The sequence below is a fragment of the Peromyscus californicus genome, unplaced genomic scaffold, assembly GCF_007827085.1.
Source record: "Peromyscus californicus insignis strain IS unplaced genomic scaffold, ASM782708v3 Scaffold_18__1_contigs__length_77618521, whole genome shotgun sequence".
Taxonomy (NCBI): Eukaryota; Metazoa; Chordata; class Mammalia; order Rodentia; family Cricetidae; genus Peromyscus; species Peromyscus californicus.
The window spans coordinates 68,228,106-68,253,381 of record NW_026294480.1 but is presented as its reverse complement, the minus strand read 5'-3'; the positions used below and the strand labels follow the sequence as shown (position 1 = coordinate 68,253,381).

Below are 25,276 nucleotides of genomic sequence, written 5' to 3'. Positions count from 1 at the left end.
GTTTCTTAAGTGCCATGATGCTACTTCCAAAAATGATTTTTTGGACTGAATATTATTTATCTTTGATATTAAACTAATAATGACAATATCTGGCTTTTCACATAACGTGATTTTTCAGTTGTGCCAGTGCCTTTTTAATTGTCTTGTTTTGGTTTGGTATTTGTTAACCATGAAATAATGACAATTTCTTGCACAAAATGTGTTATTTTTTTCCCCACCTGAGTACTTTTCTCTCCTTTCCTTTCTTGCCTCTCCTTCTCCCTTTCCCTCATCTGCCAGTTTTTTATCTTCTTTGCTTTGGGGAGGAATGTAAAATTATTGAATCAAATAGTTACCCAGAGGGAAGGGGCAAATATTCTTACCTGCAGTCAAGAAAAAATGAAAACCTTTATCATAAGCAGTCTATTTAAAGTAAACAGTTTTAATCTGGGCAAGGCCTGTCGACAGGGAGCAGAAGTTACAGCCTGGCACAGAAGTTTAATTCTTGTTTGGAAATTTGGGGGGAGAGTGTTTTTCTAAAATGCAGTCTGCTGGCTTATTATTTTTTTAAGGGCTGACAGTTAATTAGCACCGAGGCTTATTACAGAAGTCTCCTCTGAAGCAGACAGATTCAAGTTCTGCTGAAGTGATTGTCATCAAGGGGTTGTTTGCCGTGGTGCTCACAGATGGCAGGAAAGACAGCCCAGGAACGCAAACAGCCTGATAATCAAGATAGCCTTAAAATATGGGTGAGTTTTCAACTCTGATTCTGGCAGCAATCGCTTTTCAAATATCTTGGGTTGTTATGTCCGAGTGGTTTACTTTAAAGCAGTCTTGTCATCAAAGGGGTCCCAGAGTCAAGAATAATTATGATAATTACCTAGAATTGCACCCCCCCCAAATAATCATCATAATACTGAATCTTAACCAAGTACAATATTGTTTGGGCAATACACTGCTACATTCAAAACGATGAAGTGCTAGACAGCTAAGACCTATTCTTGACTGACAAAGCAACTATAATTGTATGACTTTCTGGGATAATGGTTTAAACAAAAGTAAATAGTAAAAAAAAAAAAAAAGTGCCCCCCCCCCAAAAAAAAAGGATTGGAAAGCTTAGCTGTGTTTAGTGCCCATTGATGACAGCAGTGTTCTCTGATCCATGCTGCTATTGTTGGGTTTAGTTTAGCCCCTCTCAATCAATATCTAACAGGGCATGATTTAATAAGGTTTTATAATCTCCAAAAGTGGGGGGGGGGTAGGGTGGTTGTGGTATTGTCATTCATCAAAGGGGGCCTTTCAGGTTTCTTTGCTTTCACCTGCTGGGACCCATTTGGTCTCTTTCAAAGAGAATGCAACGACAAAATGAATGGGAAATGCTGGAATAAGAGTCCCTTATTCTGCCCAATAGTATAATCAATGGGTACTTGTAATCCCCATTGTACTGCACAGAGGTAGTTGTAAGACAATTAAATCTCGCTTCTCAGGCAAATGATTTTGGTAGTTAACCTGAAACAGCCAACAATATTGAAGAGAATGAATGCATTTGAACCAATGATGTAATGGGATCTTGCCTGGCCAGCAAAGCATGTGAGCCGATTGACATGTGCATGCATGTATGTGTGTGCTGATTACGGTTGCTCCATGTGCACAGCGGTCATGATTCGTAGTCCTTTAAACATGACATGGTAAATGGAAACAGTTTTAAACAGTTTCACAGTCTATCTTTTAAATTTCTATTTTCAATAATGTGAAAAATATTATTTTTGTAATATTATACACTTTAAAATGTAGTTTTATAAACAGAAAACATTTACATAGTTAACATCAGTTTGATGTGACAACCAGCTTCGTTTTAATTTCATTTGCATCAGCTAAATTCAATTTCTCTTTCCCTCCATGCAGTCACTGCTTAAATGTCAAAAGGAACCTTGTATTCTGAAGAGATGCTCATTTTGGCCTGCATTATTTGTCTACTTCCAATTGTATGGACTTCATATTTTATCTCCAGCATTATCTATCAAGAAATCTTGTGGTTTAGCCTTTTTAGGAGAGAATAAAAATATGGACCATGATAAAATTGCATAGCACAAACTCTAAAGGATTTGTGAAGAAAATTATCCCATTATTGAGAAATGCAGTGACTATTGAAAAATATCAAATGCAAAATAAAAGGAGTGGAGATTGCTGTATCAGATATGCAAAGGCGAATTTAGTTCAGAATCATTTAAAATATATGTATTTAATCTTCAAAATACATTTCATTTCTCTCATATTTATGTTGAAGATGCTATGTCCATATCCTATCGCCAAAGTTGTCTCAGGGGCCCCAGTTGGCCTTTGTTTACAGGAACAGAAAAGTCATTCCTGGAATGAAGTCCCCATGTGTCACCACACAAACGCATGGTAAGCACACTCTTCTATGCGGAGGTACATATTTCCTCTCTAAGGGGATATTGATGCTGATCTGTTAATTTAAGATACCTGTAACCCCAAAATATTTTGACCTAGAAACTAAAATGTCACTGATGCATATCTGGGCAGATGTGTATGTGCATTTCACTGCCTTATGTAGACATGTAGCTAACTTACAGGTAAATAGAATAAGCTCGCTATATATACTATTCCATATAATTCCCTCAGTAATCTGGAAACACTGAAAAGCTAGCTCTCAATGAACTAGAAATGTTGCCTCATATGACTTCTAAGTGGTATTATTTGGTATTTCTAGGTCCCTGTAGATTATTTTTAAGCCTTTTGTGTGTGTGTGTGTGTGTGTGTGTGTGTGTGTGTGTGTGTGTGCTCCAACCATAGAGAAAAAAAGAAATCCCCGAGAAAAAATAAGATTGACCTGAATAAAACGATGCATTCGTGCATAATGCTGCTTTTAGTGAGTAGTGAAGTGCCTGGCTCCTCTGGATACTTCCAAATGAGTCCAGCTAATTGGGGAAACCCAAGCCAATGGCCATTTGAAAGACTGGAGGTCAGGTGTTTTATTGCGGGGATAGTATTCAAAAACATGACTGTCAGGGGTGAACGAAGAATTATGTCAAGAGCATTCAGCATTTCTGCCACTAAAGAGAGAGAAGGGGAAAACATTGTGAAGAAAAACATGTCATTTTCTAAATGAGTGAGGGGAGGGGGGGCAATAATGTGGCCTTCAGCTGTTGGTTTATTAGGTTTCCATTCTCATGATCCACATCTGCCTTAGGCATAAAGAGTTTGACTTTTAATACAGTTGCACTCAACTACATTGCTTTCTTGTGGGGTAAAAAACATGCAGATGAGGTTTATTCTTTGAGATTGTTTGTTTCTCTATCTCCTGGGCTATTTTCCTGGTTCTATAGCAAATCTGAGCATTGTTGCCTGATTCGCCATGGAACAGTGAACATTGCTTTTCCTAGCCAAATCATCCAGTGTTAAGTGCTATGTGATACAGATCAATAGGGCACCTACAGCTGTACAAAAAGGGCAATGTTGTTTCTATTAACCATTTTCAATAAGAGTGTGGCCTAGTGGTTAAAGGATTAAATTGGGTGTTGGGTGTTGAGGGTTTTTTTTTTTTTTAATGTCTTGAATTCTATTTCTACCTAAGCCACTGGACTCTTGTTAGGAGATTTCTTTTTCTTTCATTTTGCTCCTCCAGAATACACTCATGAGTTATGTATTTATGGCATACATCTCATGTGATCATTCAATCAATAGTGAAATCTGGAAGACTGATAAGAGAATTGGAAGCACATTTGATGACATCTAAATTATGTTGTGTCAACTATTCAGTTAATTGCTCTTACTGTAGTTCACATATTGTTTATATTTCATACTGTTCTTCCATCATGATTTCTGAGTCTGAGCCCATTTGCCACACTTTACATTCATATGTGCGCGAGCACACACGCACGCATGCACTCACGCACTTACACATGCATGAAACTTAGGCAGGGGGTTCTCTTTCCTTCCAGAACACAGCATATTTTGTTTAATGTGAGCCTCCTGTGTGGGGCGTTTTCGTCAACTGTAAGGCAGGATACAGCCTAAGGAAAGTGGGTGGGGCTTGTTGTCATTACCAGTGCCAGGGCAAATGGTCCTTCCTAAGCCTAGCCACACACATTAGCCTTTCACTGCAGGTTGGAGAGCAGGCCTGTGTGAGCGTGTTTGTACGAGCTTGCTTGTGAACGTATGTCCATGTAAGAGAAAGGAAAAGAAATGGCAGAATAAAAAAAAATTACAGAGTTGAATTATTATTACCTCGAGCTTTCAAGGGTAGGCCAGGCCTTCAGACCATGTATTCTGCCAGATTTCTGGGTTCCAGTTTGTATCTCCTCCTCTCCTCCCCTCTCCTTCCCTCTTTCTTCCTCCCTGTTCCTTTCTGAAGAATGTTACACATTTATAAACCATCACTCAATGCATAATTAGAAAAGCAAAAAGCCTCCTGTGTTTGGAAAACCAAGTAGTGGGGAGGCCAGTACTCTCCTCCAGTGTTTGTGGCCTGGTCAGACACTGGTCTCCACAGGAGCAGAAAGGCAGTCCTGAAGCCGCTGCGAGGCTGGGTGTTCCCAAGCTGAAGGACTGCAGAGGAAGGGCATGTGTGTGCGCTCTCAGCTTGACTTGGTGACCACTCAGTTTGACCAGGATGGTAATGAAATGCCTGGGCAGTGCATTGTGAGGGGACATTTTGTGAAGAAATTTGGAAAGCAAAATTCACATATTGAGAAACTGATTTTTATTAGTTTGGGGGAAAAATGACAAGTTTCTGTGAAGGAATTGAATGATACTACCAACAAAAAGTTAGGATTCCTTCCCTAAGTCAATGATGAAATCTTTTAAAAACTGTTCCTTCTGTGTTTCACACCCTAAAGAGGTAAGTATTTCAGTTATCCGAAACTGTCATCAGCATTTCCCATTAAACAAATACTCTCTATGGCCTCCTTAAAAAATTTATTCTTGGTTTCCTCCAACTGCAGATTCTTATTATAAAAATGTAGTTCAAATTTATGGTGCTCCAGATAACAAAAGGCTAATGTATATTTTTTTTGAAGAAGCACATTGGTTTTATTAATAGTTACAAAATTATTGTTAGGCCCCTGCTAGTGAAACTTAGCAATCTATAGTGGTTTCCTAGGGTCTCCTTCATGGGCTATGACAAAGACTAAGGGTCAGGAGCTTGGGAGTTTATGTCTGTGCAATCATGACTGTGCTATTTAATGTTTACTGTTTAACATAATGGAGGTGACTATGATGTTCAATTTGAAAATTTAATTATTAAATTGTTTATAGTAAACTAATTGCTTACTCAAAAAGCCAAACCCATTTTAGAGAGAGAGAGAAAAAAAAATCATGTTTCAGAAAAGCAAAATAAGACATATTTTGAAAACCAAACATTTTTGAATCAAGGTAGAGCCTGGTTAATAGATTTTTAAGAATGTATTTGTATAATCGCCAGTTAACGTTACAGAATACGAATGGATAAATGAGGATGTAATGCATAACCAGTCCTTTCAGATACTAGTTAACTCTGCTCAATGTTCTTACGAAGGGACTTGAACTTTTCTGCATTTAAATACAAAAGCACTTACAATATTGCTTTCATATGTTTATATTTGATTGCGTTGCATAAAATAATATCAGAATTATATCCAACTCTGAATGCCAAAAGAATAAACCAAATTTTAGTCTGTGTCATTGTATCTATTTCTCATCCACCACAAACACTTAGAAGTGTCACTTTTTCTAACTTGGGGAATATTTATAATCATTAATTCACATAGGAGTTAAAAAAAAACATTTTTTGTTTGTTTTTTGCTTTGCAGGACTGAGATCAAACCAAGAGCCAGAGCTTGCTAAGCAAGGAATCTACCACTGTGCTACATTCCCAGGCAGAGTTTAAGTATTTTTTGAAATGTTTTCCAAAAGGTCTCTATTAGAATAATTGTGAACCATTGTGGAGCAATGTCCCTCTCAAACCCCACAAGAAACTGTTATTTTTCTGCAAGGGCTCAGACAGAACTGCGTTCTGCTTCTGCGGGGTTCACGCTCTCCCAGTGCATGACCAGGCAGAGTGACTTATGCTCATCACCATCTTAGATGTTAAATACTTAGAAGCAAGGCCAAATAAGCAGAAACCCACAGTCTTTTTAAGGAAGCTGTAACCACATGTCAAGACATTGTCTTAGTGTGCTAGAGTATCAGTCTTGTTTTATGTCTCTCAAGTTAACACAGTCAAGAGGGGACATGCAGTTGTGCATGCATAGGGATCCTGTTTCCTGATTTGTGTCTCATCCTAGCTCTCTTTCTATCAATCATATTGGTATGTTACATGTTATAACAGTCATTGGAATTGGGGGGTTATATCCAAAGTAAAGACAGTGTTATTATCAAATATGAGAAAAATTGAAGATGTAACTTTTTAGCCATGCCATATGTTAGCACCACAAATTAACTGATATTTCCTCAATCCAGAGCCACACAGAGGGGAAAATACACATAACGCTGCCTGTAAAGCAAGTTTTGCCACCATGGTGCCCTCTGATTTCCTAACATTTGCATTTTAAAGAGGTACGATTACATCATTGGATCTTTGTTTCACTAAATGTTTTAATTAGATGCCTTGATAGAATCTCCAGTTTTAGTAAATTTATGGATCAGAGCTAAGAAAATATTTCAGATGATACATCTTACTCTTGGACACTCTACAGGCTATACAAGGAAAGAAAGCCTTTCAAGGGTAGGTAGCAGAATAATATTTTAGAAATCTTTGAGATTTTAAACTGGTATGATTTCGTATCTATCAAACTATAAAGTCCACTAGACATATAGAGACATAGCTATATCGGCAGCACATGAAATAAATTATGCACTTCAGCTTGCCAATGTATAATACTGTTTTTGATCATATGTAAATTTTCTATGAGATTTTTAAAGGAATATTAAAAATACACCTCACCTACAACAGATTTGTCATTCACACACTGCTGAGCACGGAGGCCTAATTTTCTCCTTTTGCCATTATTTTAAATTAAGGGACTCACCCAAAGATCACAACACCCTTTACAATGGACCTTTTGTGAAGGCAAATAGTGTTAACGTCTGAAGGGATATGGTAATTGTTACTGGTGTGGAGGTACGGGGAGCGATATGCTTCATAGCCATCTTGGGAAACAGAAAACACACCACATATAAAAAAGTGTCTGCAGGTGTGGAGGGGCAAACCAGAAAATGCCTAGTGACCAAGCAAAAACTTTAAATACTGCATTTGAGAAGCACGAACAAAGACATGCTTTGCCTGGCTGGTAGAGGATGCTCAGAGGGGATTGTCTCCTTTGTGAGAACAGCTTTAAGTCCAGCATTTCACATTATAGCCCTTAATGAGAGGCCCCCACAACATGAGATAAAGAAAAACAAAGAGAATTTTTGATGAAAAGAAAAAAATCATGAAAAAGGAAGATGACTGAGAGTACGCAAACTTTGTCTGCAGGTGTTTGAGCTCAGGCACAGCGCTGGGGAGGCTTTTCTGTCCACCCATTGAGGAAGGCTACATAACAAATAGCACACTATCCCCCAAAGAGAAGAGAGTAAAGTTCTCAGGAAACCCCAGCAAACACCGACATGATTTTCACTATTCCAAATTTAATCCGACATTTTCTGAATGTGCTTGGAGGGAGGGCAGAATACTCCCTTTGTGTCCTGGAAAAGTGTCATGCGACACAGAAAGATCTTTCTCAAAGAAAAGGCACCTTACAGGACTAACACTGAGCTCCCAGCTTGAGAGAATAAACCCCTCAATGTCGCGCTGGGCAAGGCGGCTGCAGGTCCAATACAGTGCTTTCATGCCATCTAGTGGTCGTCTGCGAAGTCTCGCCCAGACCCGCGGATCTCAGGGAGCAACCCCTGTTCGGATTTAGATGGTGTCGGGGGCAAGGGCAGAGAGGAGTAGCCACCTCTACTCAAACAATTGAGAAACATGATGCTTATTTTGCTGGAAAAACATGAATACTTTTAGAATAAAATATCTCCTCAGTTTCAGTAACCTGACTTTAAGTCTTGGGTACCACGTTCGTTTGGGTGGAGTTAGTCTTCCTCTGGCCCTCTCTTCCCTTCCTTCAGCCCTTTCCTCTCTTCTCCTTCCCTCAAGCCTTTTCAAGCTTCCTTCTGTTTTCTATTTCCTTTCTTAGTTTGCGCTCCCCCTTCTTTCACAAATTCATGTTTTGATTTTCAGTTTTCTGAAAGACTTAAAACATGGCTTGTTTTTCACACCTTTGTTTTCTTTTGGTATTTTGAGGCTTTCCTCTAAATGCACCATCTCCCCAGCACCCATGGGATGAGATTAAAAGAGGCCAGAGCGTCAAAGAACGGACTTCTTGCGTCCTGGAAGCACACAGAACCTAAATCAGTTATGTTCTGGATTCTCTTCTTCGTCGGCCCGCAGGCGTGCCGCCCTGTGAGCGGCACTCGAAGTGTCGACCTGCAAATTGTTTAAAAGCTAAAGTAGTTTTTTTTTTTTCACTTTGCAAAATAGCGTTAAAGTGTCGTTATGCACCACGTGTACAGAGGCGTGCAGCTTATACCTCGTCTAATAAGTCAACTTCAACTAGTGGCACACACTGGATTTTTTTTTCCTAGTTGAGATTTATTTAGAAAGCTTAGGAATCCTTTTTTATTTCATTGATTCATACATTTTGGATACTATTTTATTGTTTCTAAGAATATGGCTTTCTTGGACAAGGTGGGCAACTACTTTTATGTTTCATCAAGATGTCTTTTAAGGAGACAAAAAAGTTGATTTCTAATTTTTTAAAATAGACCTCTGCATGATTTCGGTCAGCGATTTTATGTCACTAGATAGAGGATAAAATATCGGGGAAAGCTTCAGCTCTTTTTTTTCCCATGAAACAGGAATTTTGAAAGCTTCGTGGCATAAAACCCATACAAATTTTATTGTGGTTGGAGATCAGTAAGAAATGTAAGCTGGAGTGGTGCTCAAATGCTCATTCAGGCTTTGAATTAAAAAAAAAAAAAGGTTTACTTAAAAGGATTTAATAAGCAAACACAGTACTTCAAATATTTCAAGTAATATTGCAACAGGAAATAATTTATTGGTTCTTTTCCCTCACTTTTGGCATTTTTATATCATATATATCATATGTCATATACACATGATATATATAGTAGAACATTCTATTTCAGTGGTTCCATTATAAATAGAAATTTGAAACACGATGTGAACATTGGTCTGGTACATTTGTCTTAGTTGTATTCTTTTTGAAAATTTATATTTTCAACATGTAACTTAGACAAACGCACACATATTTTAAAGTATGGATGCTTTTCAAAAACTGTTTCTTTGATTATCAAACTTTGTACCAAATTTTAGTATAGATATGCATAAAGATGCCAAATCTAAATTTTCACCTTTTAAATAACTATAGAAAAAATATGCCATGTAGAATGCTGTTTCCTCTTTTTATCTACTTCTTGAATGGCAACATAACAATCTTAACCACAAAATGCTTACTGATTATATCTACATCTATCTGTCTATCTGTCTGTCTGTCTGTCTATCTATCTACATTCAGGAAATGTTTACCTAGTATATCTATATATTTTGCTATAATAAAGTGGTTGATTTTTTTTAGCTTACCTTTAATTATAACTTTCTCATGGAAATTGAGAATATAATATATTCTCAGTTTATATATAATATAATATATCTGAATATAATTTGAAAACTATTTGTTCTTAATATTTTCTAATAATTGGTACATATCCACTTCTGTTTTATTTCCATATATAAAAAGAACTTACTTCTAACATCAGAGAAACAGCAATAAAGTGAGGAGGAATGTAGGGGGGGGGCAGTGGGGTGAGTGATGTCTCTGTGTGTATGAAAATGTCACAATGAGATGCATTATTTTGTACACTAAAATTAATTAAAATTGTAAAGTTTATTCCTATGTAATAACTACTGGTTTAATGTAAGCATATTTCAGATCTAGCGGGTTTTCTATCCATTTTGGAGAGAATAGTATTACAATAATAATATGTAAACCAAACATAGTGAAGTTCTTAAAATAATAACTTAAAAAAAAACTTGGAAAGTCAGAAACTTCTTTGTTGAATACAATAGTAGTGCTTTTTTTTATTTCTTCCAAATGGGTTTATATAAACTAAAAGGAAAAGCAGAGTTTCAAGAGTCTTGAAATTTTATCCACATAAACTGCTACTTTCTGATAAAGACAAATTCAGGACAACTATACATATTCATTGATTAGAGAAAAAGCAGCAGAACTTGGGGAGGTCCCCGTGCAGAGCACAAGGCATATGGGCGTCACACCCATCGCTCGCTGTCTGGAACAGGGCTGAATTTTGATTAGACCAGGAGGCTATAATTGGAGTGATAATCTCTTACACTGTTTTTAATTGTAATCAGTGCAGATGTTTGCAGCTTTCTGGAGTGAAAAATAGTGATAGAGAATACGTATAACTGATAATTCTTAAAGCAATAACTTTCTCCACTTGGCTCATTTTAAAAGGTGTATTTGATACTCAGAATTATTGAAAAGCCAGTAATTCACAAGTATTAAAAAGCAAATGAAAATCAACCATTTATGACAGCCGAAGTGTATACATTTCAAAAGTGATAGGCTGACATGTAATTCCCTATTTCCCTTTTGTGTTCTTTCTGAATGAAATGAAGTCAACAATCTTATTCTATCCGAGTGGGAAAATGGATACTTTGAACAATGTCTGAAATATTTTTGATAAAGAAACTATTGAATAATTTAATCTTGCATTTTCACAGATGAGATTTTTTTAGTTCATTCTTTAGATGCTAGACTTAAATCCAGATGAAAACAATTTTATGCAAGTGTTACATTTTATATCTCTTGCTTTCTATCCAACTTACAGCAGGTTTATATACAGAAAATAGATAGATGATTGATAGAATTTTTTAATATGGATACAGATTTGTGATTTTTTTGTTTTTAATTTGTAGTTTTAAATGTAATTAATTGACTTTTGGCATTCACATTATGCACTCTAGGGAGGACTTCCTGTATTTTATGGAAGAATGATTTGCAGTTTCATAAACACAAATCAAGAGTGGCCTTTCCTCCCTTTCTTGAGTAGGAGTGTGTTTGCTGTGCAGAAGTCTCCTAATAAATGACCTTGGTTCGGTGTACTTCAGTTACAGCTTCACTGAAAAGTAGGCCTTCCGGTCCCGGGGCCCTTCTTCTCCCCTTTCCTGGGCTGTGTCCCTTTTTAGGCTTCACAGCAAGGCTGCAGCAGTACCTCATTCTCTCTGCTCAGCAGTGAAGCTGACAGTAGAGAACTGTGCTACACACAGCAGCAGCAGCTGCCTTCACACAAAACACAGGACGCAACAAGGCATGGTAGAAAACAGCAAGGCTTCAAAATCAGCAGATTAATTTTCTCTAAGAATCCTAGGGGAAATTCTCTAAATTTTTTCTTTGTGTAAACATAGTAATATAAATTATTGCAAACGTTTGTTTATACATACATACACATATATTTGTTCATATATACATATATCTGTATACTATGTCTACACACATTTATATGTAGTGGCAGTTAAGACTCTCTCTCAACTGGTCAATGTCTAAATTAATACTAATGGTGAAGAAATTTGGGAAATGACTCTTTTTACAATTCTAGACCTCAGATTCCTAATAAAGATATTTGGGCTGCATGAGGAATTGATTCATTGGTAGGGTGTTTATGAATTTTACAAGGGAAGTTACAGTTGTCAGAGGACTGATTATGATTATTTTAATAATAATAGCTACTACTTAATGCTACCTATTCTCGCTCAAGTTTTGTTATTACAGATCTTTAGAACAAATCTATAAAATATGAACCATGTATGCTTTACATGGAAAGAAACTGATAAGATCTGGACAACTTGCCCATGTCACTGTTCCCTGGTTACTAGGCTATCAAATGACAAACTAAATGTGGATCTGTGTTTTCCTGCTTTCTTCACACATCTCTTCTCCATGTCTTGTTGATTACTAATAGTAATCAAAATTTACTCTGTGCTCTCTACTTGTGTTGTTTGATTATTGAGCCTGTGATTTTCTTAAATGTTTCTTTTGTTGAATTGTTAAGAGTGATATACTTATGACATTTAGCCAGGTATCTCAAGTTTTGGTTAAAATAAGACTGACAATTCTGACAAACCAGATCGAATACAATATTAAAACAGACTCAAATGGACGCTTTCGGTAAGTTTTATTTTTGCCCTACTCTGGATGATTATTCCATTTTCGGAACTGTGAGACCCTTTAGGTCCCCTCGTTCACATCTGCTGTCATTTACCTTGTTTACCTGGATGTTCTTGGACATCCCTTACTTTCTTCTTCCTGTCTCCAAAACAAGATACAATGGGCTTGCTGGAGCTTGTTTATTTCTGCCTTGTCTGGCCTCAGACTTTCTTCAAGGCCTAATACAATGCTGGCACTCACCTCCCAAGTCTGGGATCATGGGCCTCACTTGACTTGGTCCTTCTCTGTGTTAGCACTGCTCAGCATGAATTCCTACACACCAGTCTTCACAAACAGCTTCATTCACATGCATGCTCCTTATCTTCACTCAAATCTGAAGGATTTGAAATGGAAGCTTTCTGTTTCTTTGTGTGTTTCTATAGTACCCTTCCATATCTACTAACATTACATAAAGTCCTTTCAGGGCATTTAGTGGATTCTCCTAAACCAGAGATCCCCTGTTCAAGAGGGGAGAATGAACCAGGTGATTGCAACTCGTCAAGTCTGTTTTCCACTCTTAGAATGGGAACCGTAACACTCCGCTCTGTTACTAATCCCCATGTCATTGCTGAAGATGATCAGGCCACCACTAAACTTTTACAAAATACTGTGTGTTTTACATTTTCTGGATTGGTCCAGAGTCTGGGACTCTCATCTCTAATTATAACTTTATATCCATGTGGATATTCTATTACATGACTCAGATACCGAAGGATGTAATGTTCAGTCCACAGTAGAAAATGACAGTTTCTAGGCAAGATCTCATACTCCACAGGTTAGTCCTTTACAGTTTAAAAAAAAATAGTTAAAAACATATACATATTAAGGTTTTTGATTGTTCATTTGTTTGTTTTTAGCATGGTATTTTATTTCTTACATGCTAAATTCACCTGGGACTGACCAATGGCTTTTCTCTTCAGACAGGGCATATTTTCTCCAACTTGGTCTGGTATCCAAGTACTTGGTACTTCTCAGAGAGATTTCCACCAAGCACACTTCATACATTCAGTATCTGCCTTCTATCTGTGGGTATTTAAGTGTTCTTGACTTAACCTAAGCCTTGCATTTTAAGTTATTAAAAGGAAAGCTGAGTCATTTAGAGCCATGCATCTAAGTTCTGGATATTATCACTGAGTGATGAGATGCTCTGAAGTAAGTTACTTTTAGACATTTCAAAGCAGGTTTTCTGATAGTAAAAGCATTCTCTTGCAGGCACATACGCACATATGATAATTATTCAGAATGGCTATAGCCTGATTTGTTATACAAAATATCTCCCATATCACATTTGTCCAAAGTTTGAATAACTAGGTAGATAATGTGTGTTTTTATTAGGTACACAAGGTGTTCTGTGCATATAAGAGAAAAAACATAGTTTCCATGAGGAAGGTTCTGCCTGGCTGAGAGGATTAGCTTTTCAAGCATGTTCGAGAGCTCTTCCGTCTCTTGTTACCTTTTTGTCTGATGGTAGTGGGGTACATGATGTGAAAGAATGCAAATGGGGCCATCAGACAGTAGCCCAAACAAGTAGGGGACTAAAGAAGGCCTAAAAAGAACGCAAAGATCTTACTATTTCCAAGAGCTGCCACTTAACTTGGAGCCTGGAGCCTCTGAACCTACTTCAAACAAAGTTTTGGCTCTGGATTAAGAAGAATTTCTTCAATAAGTAGATCCTTTCCTTGAGAATGAACTGGGAGGGTGGCCAGGCATGGAAGCATAGGCCTTTAATAGCAGCTCTGAGGTGGCAAAGGCAGGGAGACCTCCCTGAGTTCCCGGTCAACTTGGTCTCCATAATGAGTTCTAGACAGCCAGGACTATGCAGTGAAACCACGTCTCAAACAAACAAATAAAAATGTTGAGTTGGGGCTTGGGAGAAGACTCGGTCTGTCAAGTGCTAGCCTTGTAAGCTTGAGGAAAACCAGACTTACGGAGCCAGAGTGATGGCTCAGTGGTGAAAAACACTTGCTTCTCTGGCAGAGGACCTGGGTTCAGATCCGAGCACCCACATATGGTGGTTCACAACTCAAGATCAGGGAAATTGTAGTGACTCCCTCTTCTGGCTTCCGTGGCCACCAGACACACAGGTGGAACACATATATAACATGCAGGCAATCACTCAAGCACATAAAACAAAATAAAAATCAACAGTTTTGTAAAAGCCAGATGGAGAAGAGATTAGAGTATAATCCCAGTCCTGGAAAGTCAGAAACAGAAGGATCCCTAGGGATTGCTGAGCAGTGAGTCTAGTCAATTGTGAGCTTCATATTCAGCAAGAGGCCTTGTCTTAAGATACAAGGTAGGTGGGAGGCAGAGGCAGGTGGATCTTTGTGAGTTCGAGGCCAGCCTGGTCTACAGAGAGAGATCCAGGAAAGGCGCAAAGCTACACAGAGAAACCTTGTCTCGAAAAACCAAAAAAAAAAAAAAAAAAAAAAAAAAAGATACAAGGTAGAGAGTAACTGAGGAAGACACCTACATCTACCTTTGACCTACACACACACACATACACACACACACACACACACACACACACACACACATACACACACACACACATACACACACACAACTAATCTAGTTGTACTGAAATTTATTTAAGAGAATGGCAATAGGTTTTTAAAAATCTTTCAAAACAGTATTTTTAGCTAGACACACTCATTCTCTCTGTCTCTGTTTCTCTCTTTCTCCCTCTCCCTCTCCCTCTCCCCCCCCCCCCCCTCTCTCTCTCTCTCTCTCTATATATATATATATATATGTATGTATGTATTTTATATATTTATATAAATATGCACACAACACACAACACACATACAGAGTTTCTTGTTGTCTGTCAGATTTACCTCTGGCAAAGTGAAAAAACAGAGAGCCAGTTTCAGTAAGGGTGCAGTATCTCATAAACCCACCCGCCACCATCTACAGGATCTTTTATCAAGACATAATAGAATGCTAGAGAACTAATTATAGTATCACTTTTCAAACATGACACTCTGTAGAGTTCATGTTAATTTATTCCCTCAATAAGTATTTTATGAATGCAAACTCAATGAAAGTCACTGAACTGTGTTAAAGATGAGAGAACCAAAGAGGAAGATCAAAGCCCTGCCCACCAGTGTCTTCCTGTCCAATTAGAGAAAAATCATAACGCAAAATTGTGTCTGAGTAACACATGGGATGTGATGGAGTGGTTGTTGCAGGTCTTAGGGTTCCAAGACAGAAGAGCTAATGAACGTATTACAGAAGAAGAGAGATTTCAGTCAGCCTAGGAGAAGTGGAGAGACCAGAATATGAACAAAGCTTGGACTCACAAATGTGCTCTGTTTCAAGTGGAATACCCAGCCATCTAAAGAAGAATGTCTGCATCAATGCATTCAGAAGGCAGGAGGCAACATCACTGCTGGAGACGCTCGTCGGGGTAAGTTGCATGGGGCTGAGTTCTAAGCTGACATTTAGAGGCTTTGTACATCGAGGCAGATATTCTACTCCTGGAGTCTCCATACAGTACATCTGGGTTATGATGGTAACAGGACAGGTCTTACAGGGCCATTTGGTAGAGTATGTGAGTCCATTTTTTTTTTTATTTAAAGAACACAGCACAGTCCCTGGCATATTATGTTACTCTATAAATGTCAGGTACTATCAGCTGAGGTAGTAAAGAATCCAGGAATATGCATTTCAGTGCTAAAACATGAAGTCCGAGCTCGACCCTGAAGTGAAAATTATCAGGTTAGTGTTTATTAGTGGTTTTAGAATATGATAAGGACTTTTTCATAGCTTGTCTAACAGCTGTTAATATTTACTATGGAGAACAGGTTGGAGGATGGAAAGAAAGACAGCTGGGAGGTGACTGGTAAGGTCAAAGTGTGAAGCACTGATTGTTTTTATGGAGAAAATTTTAAAAGGAAAATCTCCGGGAAGTTGTTATCAATTTTCTACAAGATAGTGAATTGCAACCCCAAGGGTCATAAGTGCCTTTGTTTACCTGACAGAAGTTATAGACCATCTCAAAGATATACATGTTCAGTTGCAAAACTAAAGGCATTTTCAGGGGATCCTAGAAGCCTTGCTTTGGAAAGGCAAGGGATACACACAATAATGAAACCAGCAGAATGCATAAAAAGTGAGTGGATCATTTTCCATATGCAATATTGCAGCTTTGTTTTATTTATAATTTGTATAATCTGCTATTTTAGTTTGCCCCATAGAGTACTGAAATGTTTTTGTACCTCAACTTGTAGGAGTCATATGTCTTTTGATCTACATTTTTTTTCCTCAAAAAAAAAATCTTACTTCATTTAACTAGTCTGACCATGCTCCATTCGTGGCTGGTAAGTGCAGGACATCACATTCAGCTCCACACTGCCAGACCACCATCTTCTACTCTGTTTTGAAACTTGATGTGTGGGCCTCCTGCAGTACATTTAAAGATCACTTAATAAAAACTGCTTAAGATTTTTTTCCAGTTTGAAAATTTAAAATAAATTGGGTTGGGAATTTTCCCCTTCTCCATTTCTTACACCACTTAAATCTAAAGACTGGGTAGAAGAGCATAGGGTCTGTGTCATCAATATCACCTTTACAAATCAATCACTTCAGTCCAACTATTTCACATCATCATAGAGCAAGTTGCTAAGTAAGAGCCCAGGCACCCCCACATTGACCTTTCCATCCTTTCCATAAGAGGCGATGAGAAACTAGAGGCAGAGGGTCTGTGTTCTCTTTCTACCAGCCTTCGCATTCCCAGTAGTTGCTCCAAATAACTCCCCATGGTTTGCCTATCATGCCCTGTATGGTTATGCAAGCTGCTTTATACTTAATTCTGTGGCAGACACCAAGCATATGTTGGTTGTATATTTGTTTAAAACTTTTTATGTATAACAGAGGATATGAATCTTATTTTTTGCTTGTAACGAAACCATTCTCTCTGCATCTGATTAGTCCTTAGGGGACCTCAAATAACATTTTGTAACTATTTACCAAGTTTTCACTAACCGTTCTGAAAAGCAACAGTATAATAGTGTCACTTGTTTTTGTGATTCCTAATGACATGGATGTGCCTTTTAAGTTGTAGCAATCCTCACTACGAATCTAATTCTTCTGAAGATAAATAGACATAAGCATTAGAAAGTGGCATTGCAGTATCTCAGAGCCCCCCAAATCCTATTCTTGTCACAAGAACAATGCAATCACTCTGAGAATCGATATTGAGTCTAATCTAATTATCTAATCTAATTATCTAATTGATAATTTGTCTAAGATTTGAATACAAGACAGTATTGACAGTTTCCTTAATGTCTATACAGACTTTAATTGGAATATTTTAAAATGTTTTTCCTTTGTGGATACAGTTTTGTTTCAATAATGATTGATACATGATATGCTCGTCGAAGTTGAAAGATAACAATTTGAGCAAAACACAGTTTAACTGAACAACACAGTTTACGTTTGAAAACAACAATTGAGATTAAAATAGACCAAGGCTAATGAAAGCAGCAAAGCTTTTTGGTGTCTCACTGGCCCAGGAAAAAACGAGAACACCATGTACAGCTAGCAGGGACCAACAGACCCTGGCCGACCTGGAAGTCCAAGGATTGTGCTATGTGGACTCTATACTCTCCAACTTGGCACCATTGAGTCATTTAATTCTGTGAAATTAGGATTAAAGCATCTTCCTAATTTTCAGGGTAATTGCAAAGACCAAATAAAATAAAGAGTAAAAACTGCTTCTAATGAAAGGAATTAGTATCATTTAATTGTTAGTATTATAAAATAGAATTTTCTTTATAATTGCTCAAGATCAATTTCACTTACTCGATCTCCCCACAATGGTTATTTTCCCTTAGATTTTCACTGATGTTCTCTGTCATCTTTTCTGGATGAAGCTTTGTAACTATTTCTTTTTTGAAACTGGTTAAAATTAGGCAGAATTCTATATCAAATAGCAAGAAGCCTTGACGATTACATATAAAATTCTAAAGAAACCCCTTTAGGCGTGTGGACTCCACCCCGGGACTTGTGTTTTATAAATGGTGTTGATGGAGGCCTGTGAATAGAAGTATATGAATTAACACTTAACATTTACACAAGCTAAGCAAATACAGTGGTGTTAAAAGAAGCCCAGGCCTGCCTTTCCCTTCCCCTTCCCATGCTTACCCAGGAGGCTTCACTCTGCTAAAATCCTAATGTCACAATAGCAGCCATGTAAACCTTGTGCATCTTTTAACTCCTAGGCCTGGGCGTGAACTTGGCATCTAGAGGCTGGGGAGCCAGGGGGTTCAGAAGACCGTATGATAGGGCTCTTCGCTGAGTTAGAGACAAGGTGTAGGGGGTAGGGCGCCACCAGGCTTCCTTTCCAAGTGTTTCCTGTGTTGTTCTGCTTTGTTTTAGTAATCACACGAACTAATTACAGTGCTAATTAGGCCAGTTTACCTGACTCCTGTGTGTCCTTACACTAGGGTTCTTTGTTTGATCTGCTACTTCTTAAGCTTAGTTATCTGCTCACCAGCATGGAGGGACAGATAGCACGTATAATTGAACGTGGAAGAGCACACCTTCATCTGTATTAATGAAGATAACTATTGCAAACCAACACACTATTTAAGGATAATGATGAACAGTTTTGATCAGCCATTATTTTTTAATATTGAAGTTGGTTACCAGCAAGAGTGGTGTAGAGGAAACCATCTTCTAGCTTTCTCCAAAGGATTGCAGAGACATTTATTCCATATATTCTCTCACATGCTGTTTTTGAAATATAATTGAATTGATGGCTTTATTTCAAAAGAAAAAAAATAATTATAGAGTTTGTTGGGATCATTTTCTACAGAGAAGACATCCTGTGTGCACGAGTTTCGTCTATGTCTGAGGAGGAAAAGACTGCTTGGATCATTGGCCATCATTGTTGAACAGTAGAGTAATTAATTGGGCAAACACATTTAGATCTCGTGAACCCATATGCACAGTAACTGGGCAATAGAAACTCGTACACTTTTTTCTTGAAAATAAAAACACCTCTAGTTTGATGTACCTGTGTGCTATATAAGATAGCATTTTGCCCCTTGCCTTTACCCATTCCAGATGGTTTTGCTAATCTTTGTGAACTCATTTGAAAAGAAGTTGCCTATCACAAAAGATTCAGAGATTGTCAAGTTTGGTCTTTGTGTCTACTTTTAAAGTAATAAATTTCCTTCTTATCCCTTTCAATAACTGGTTTTTGAAACAATTCAATAACTGCACTAAAATAGTTTAAATCATCATAAGGAAAGCATCCCTATAAAAATACAAGATCTAAGGGGCTTATTTATTAAATAGCTACCAATGCTCTCTAATCCTTGTGTAATATTAATGACATAATTTAAATTTGCATTTAAATGTAACAAATGGAATCAAAGCAGGACAGCACTTGCTTCTGACAAAGTGATGGATATTTGGTCACCATCCTCTTATAATAGTTCATTATAAAATATAGAAAATCAAAAGCTTAAAACTGTTTATTTAAACATCAAAGAAGAGATGTGTATTAAAGGGGGTAAGTATTTGTTATAATTACTGTTCTTTAAGGCAGCCATTCTGGTGGCTAATTATATGCACAATAAGAGCTTAGATTTTAATTCAAACAGAACTCAGTTTCCCAGTATCCCCACTTCTCGAGAGACTAAATGATTATTACTAATTTTTTTTTTTTTGGTTCTGATCACATTTTAATCCAGATAAGAGGACTCACTCTCCTAATTCAGACTTTCTGGTAAGGCTCAGCTTGTCACAATGTATAGCTTTCTTTCCTTTGATAAGGTCAGTTTGCCAAAAAGAACAAAGTACATATGAGTAATACATTACTCAACCACTTGTATACATACATCTATTTTTCTTACAGGTCTCACTGTTCAGAAAGGTACAGACATGGCACCATGATAAAAAGGGTCATTTAAAAAACTTCACAGAGGCTCTGTACTGTGAAGGATTGAATTTTCACTTGAATGCTTACATTTTCACATCTTTTTCTTTGCAGAAACATTCCTTTTGAATGGCAGACTGCAATTGGATAGGCTTTTTATTTTTTTAAGTCACTGACCAGGAATATATAAAATATTAGCAGGCATTTGTCCCGGTGGAAGAACACAGCTCCCTGCAGAGGAAGAGGTGGTTATTAAAGAAGTTATACAACTTTGTCTCTTCACACGGGAGAGCTGCTTTTGACAAGAGCCTCAAGTTCAGTCAAGGTGGAACATGAAGGTGTATGGCTTGCAAAGGATAGACAATGTAACTAACTTGTTAAACCACTGGCCCCAAAGCCCTCCACTTGGCACATTTTCACAATCATTTTGAGTGTGTACTTTTATGAGCACAGGATGCTGACTCCAGCTTCATCTGTCTGATACCTTCAACGTTCGATCACAATTATTTGAAATATGTTCATGGCTAATTTTTAAGACTTCTCAATTTTTCTTGGTAGTTTTGTGTTCCTCAGATACACTTCAAAGAAAGGAAGAAAACAGAAGTCTATTAAATCAATACAGTAAAATATATAACTTTGGTTATTAGATTCCCTGTGGAGCTAATGTTAATTCAATTCATTTGAATGCACCAAATATTTCTTGATCTCCTACAAGTCAGTAAGGAATTATGCCAGGATTATGAAAATATATAAAAGTAAAAAAGATAAACACCTCCTTATCTTTACAATTTCTACCATTTCAGGAAATACGTAAGAATCTCAACCATAATAAAAGGTAGGAAGGTGTGATTAGATCAGGAAGCAAAGTTTTTGTCAAAATGTATGAGTGAGATTTCCTTGGCTTAATTAAGGAAGACCATACAGAAGAACATGATTGGACACCCCTTAGAAAGATGTGTTCTTTGGGGATATCAGTGAAAGATGGGGAGTAGAAATCTGATAGAAATGATTCACCCTAGACAGGAAGAAGGCAAGAGAAAAAGCTTAAGGTAGGAAAATGGGCTTTCGTCTGTGATAAAGGGTGGCTGGATTGGATGTAACCTAGCACACTTGAGAAAGACAAGGGAATCAAAAGTGTGCACCTATGCCAGCACATGATGGTTTTGCTAGTAGTTTGGCTGTGATTCTATAGGCTACAAGGGAATTTCTAAGCAAGAGAGTGTCTATCAGAATTATGATTTGTATGGCTTATAAAGTATCGCTCCTTTCTTCTCATGTATAATTTATCTATTTTTTTCCTATACTACTACAGGGTTTTTTTTTTTCACTTTAATTCTGTTTTTTTCTCTCCTGTCAGAACTAAATCAGAATACAGAAATCACCGACAATACATTGTACACACAAATATTCATGTCCACTTGGGAACTGGACTCAATTGTTAAGAAACTCCATAGTAACAATAATGATTCTGTGACTCTAAGTCTAGTGGAAATTGCATAATGTTATTTTATAAAAATACTTTGAATGACTTCTGAGATGTACGGGAATCCAGGAGAAATTTGCCTTCACTTGAAAGCAGAAGGAGGTCTTGTTCATATACTATAGCAAAAATGATGGAAAGATATTACTTGGGCTTTTGCAAGCCTACCTAAAGTGAAAACAATTCACTTCTAAATGTTGATATTTGGGCATGCTATCAGGACTAAAATATTTGTTTTAGTTCATAAGGAATGAGTAGTCCTCAAATGAAGTGTTCTGTAAGTTCCACTGACCAATTCAGATTTATCCCCTCTCTCACGTATTCACAGCTAATTGAAAAGGCACCTACATTTTACAAACTTAAGTTGTGGCTAATGAAAAAGATAAATGTAGCCCCTTCTAAATCTTATATCATTATTTGTTATGGAAAATAAGACAAAAGCAATTGTATTTTTTTTTTTTTTTTTTTTTTTTTTTGGTTTTTCGAGACAGGGTTTCTCTGTGTAGCTTTGCGCCTTTCCTGGAACTCGCTTTGGAGACCAGGCTGGCCTCGAACTCACAGAGATCCGCCTGGCTCTGCCTCCCGAGTGCTGGGATTAAAGGCGTGCGCCACCACCGCCCGGCTCACAATTGTATTTTTTATTTTTTTTTATTTTTTTTTTTGTTTTGTTTTTTCGAGACAGGGTTTCTCTGTGTAGCTTTGCGCCTTTCCTGGAACTCACTTGGTAGTCCAGGCTGGCCTCGAACTCACAGAGATCCGCCTGGCTCTGCCTCCCGAGTGCTGGGATTAAAGGCGTGCGCCACCACCGCCCAGCTCAATTGTATTTTTTAATGAAACTTTTGAGACAGAGGAAATGAACAATACCAACAGTGAATTTCAGCTCTAAGTGTGTTTTTGATAAAAACAGATTAATACAATTGGAAAATGAGCCCATGTTATTCTTATGGAGAATCAGGTCAGTTGTGGGTACTGTACAGGTAAATAACAGATCTAATGCATTCTATTCATTTAATACCACATATATTTTATTCAATTAGTTGCCAAGCATTTAACTATTATGACAGTTACAACAAATAATTTGACATGAAATAATTGAATTATATCCATGCTCAAATTTAGAGTAAGTGGATACAATGGAGAAGAGGGAAGAAAACAGAATGATAAATTTATATCGACACACTAAATTTATAACCATATATAAATTTATCTTGATACCTTTCATTCCTATCTAATAGTAGAGATGCTTCCATATATAAGCTTTGCATATGGTACCATCTTGGTCATTTTAAAACTAGGAAAGCATTTTATTTTTCTTAAACCTGAGAGTAATGTCATTAATTTAGATGATACACTTTGGCTTGGGACTACTGACTTCAGTACACAAATTTAGTTTCTATTGTATTAAAACTGTTACAACAAGAAATACAATCTAACAAGGGAAAAAATTTGTGATCCTTGTGAATGTAATATAATGACATATATTACAACCAGTAGAAAGGTTATGTATCTCATCTTCAAATCTCATTGTATGCTTTAGTCTGGTACTCATTATTATTTTTTTTGTTTGTTTTTTTCGAGACAGGGTTTCTCTGTGTAGCTTTGCGCCTTTCCTGGAACTCGCTTTGGAGACCAGGCTGGCCTCGAACTCACAGAGATCCGCCTGCCTCTGCCTCCCGAGTGCTGGGATTAAAGGCGTGCGCCACCCCTGCCCGGCTCATGTATTCATTATTCTTAAACCTAGATAAAAGTCTAAATTAATTTTGCTTTCTAAGAAATATAGTTCTACTAATTTTTTAATGTTTACGTAAATCTCCAAAACATCTAATTAGACTGGGAATACCTAGTTTGTAGTCATGCTTCTTAAAAATTTTGTGACTTAAAAACTTTCTTGTTACCATAAACTCATGGAATTTTTCTATCCAAGATGTAGATATTCTCCCATTAGATTATGGTTGACTCATTGTTGTGGTGCCTTCTGCAGGACAGTCTCTCTCTCTCTCTCTCTCTCTCTCTCTCTCTCTCTCTCTCTCTCTCTCTCTCTCTCTCCCTCTCCCCCTGCCTCCTGCTATTTCCTGGCTTTAGGTTTTTGTTTTGTTTTGTTTGCTTTGTTTTCTATGGTTTTGCATTTCTTTCTGTCTCTTTGAGTTGGTTGTTGCCTTATTGGAATTCTGCCATAGAAGTCCTACTTTCTGGTGCGTGTGCGTGTGTGTGTGTGTGTGTGTGTGTGTGTGTGTGAGATAAAACTCACTGAGTACCATGACAATGTTGGAGTTCCAGTTGGTGAGTATTTTTAGTCCTTTGTTGACTTGCAGTATGTTCCTTTCCTCGTTCCTTAGGTATCCACAGCTTTATTCTTGATCTCTGAAAATAAATGTTTGGGTATGGGCTGCCTTGGCAAAAGTTTGTATATAACCTTCAAGTTTAAGAAAATCATTTCCAGTTCTTCTAGACTAGTTCCAAAAGATATGGTCTGGAATATGCCAATGTGATAACACATAGTAATTACTGATTAAATAGCTATTATAAACAATATTCTGTGTCTGACAACATATGAAATATAAATCAGGATGCTACTGCCATTTATGTAGGTACTAAGGTTTATACGAATAAAAAGAAATGATATAAAGTTACATATATATTGAAAGTATCATAATGGAGGCCATTATTTTGTATACTAATTTTAAAAATACTTGTAAAATGATGGTATTGTATGCAAGGCATTCTTTATAAATAGTTAACTTTAAATAAGCATTAAGACATATTGCAAGAGTTCACAGATACAATGGTATGAATTTGAAGGTCAGCTGAGTATCTACAAGAAACTGCCTTGGAGAAACTTCAGTTCATTAGAAACAAGGTCAATAAGAAAAATATGCTTCCCATAGCAGGAAGTCATCAGGTTCTTAGAGGGCAAAAAGAGGAGGTCTTGAGAAGAGTTTAGGTTCTAACAGAAGGGGAAGCTGCAAATCCCAGGCTCAGGAATGATCAGGGGCAGCCTTTTCCACTCTGCATGCTATGATCTGAGGTGCTGCAGAAGCAGTACTGAACTGGTTTCGCTATTGCTGTCCTGGATCATGGTCCCTGATTTAATCTCTTTGACCACAGGAAACATCAGATAAACATAGGACATACAACCTCAACAAGTTGACATATAACTTCCAATCTAGGATGTAGACTGTGCATTGAAAGATGAAACACATTGTAGAGGAAAGAACGTTTTGGTCCATGTAACATCACTATATTGTAGCATCCTGATTGAATTCAATTTGATGAGATAATTAGTGGAATAATTTGTCCTAGTCTTAATTATGCACCAATTTCCCATTCACACATTCCATGGAAACTGCCAACTCCCTTCTTTACTCAGAAACTTGTCAAATTTCTAGTAATTCAAAAGAAAATTCTTCCTCAGTGCTTGAGCCCAGAAAATCTCAGCCTTTTGGGAGTGATAAATTTGCTACTAAGGAGAAGATCCCTCAAGGACTAGGAGGCTCTGAATCATGCCCTTCAGAAAAGTGACAGAGACCTGGAGAGGTTGGGAGCAATATTGGGAAGTAAAAGGACTGGGCTTCACAGAAGACAGGGCTAGCACTTTGGTGGCAGCACCACAGAGGTGGATTACATCTGGAGCATCTGGGACATTACCCA

General features: G+C 37.4%; 1 long non-coding RNA gene across 4 annotated transcripts in view; it reads left to right on the top strand.

Moving 5' to 3' along the window:
- Positions 1-507: 507 nt before the first annotated feature.
- The window catches only part of LOC128113745 (uncharacterized), an 86,264-nt gene continuing 61,495 nt past the window's right edge, over positions 508-25,276 (top strand). For 3 of the 4 annotated variants that reach the window (XR_008219617.1, XR_008219616.1, XR_008219614.1), the window contains exons 1-4: positions 508-728; positions 1,885-2,385; positions 5,790-6,534; positions 15,452-15,669. This is a non-coding gene — a long non-coding RNA (uncharacterized LOC128113745). The remainder of the gene's footprint in view (positions 729-1,884; positions 2,386-5,789; positions 6,535-15,451; positions 15,670-25,276) is intronic. The other variant, XR_008219615.1, reaches the window with a different exon arrangement.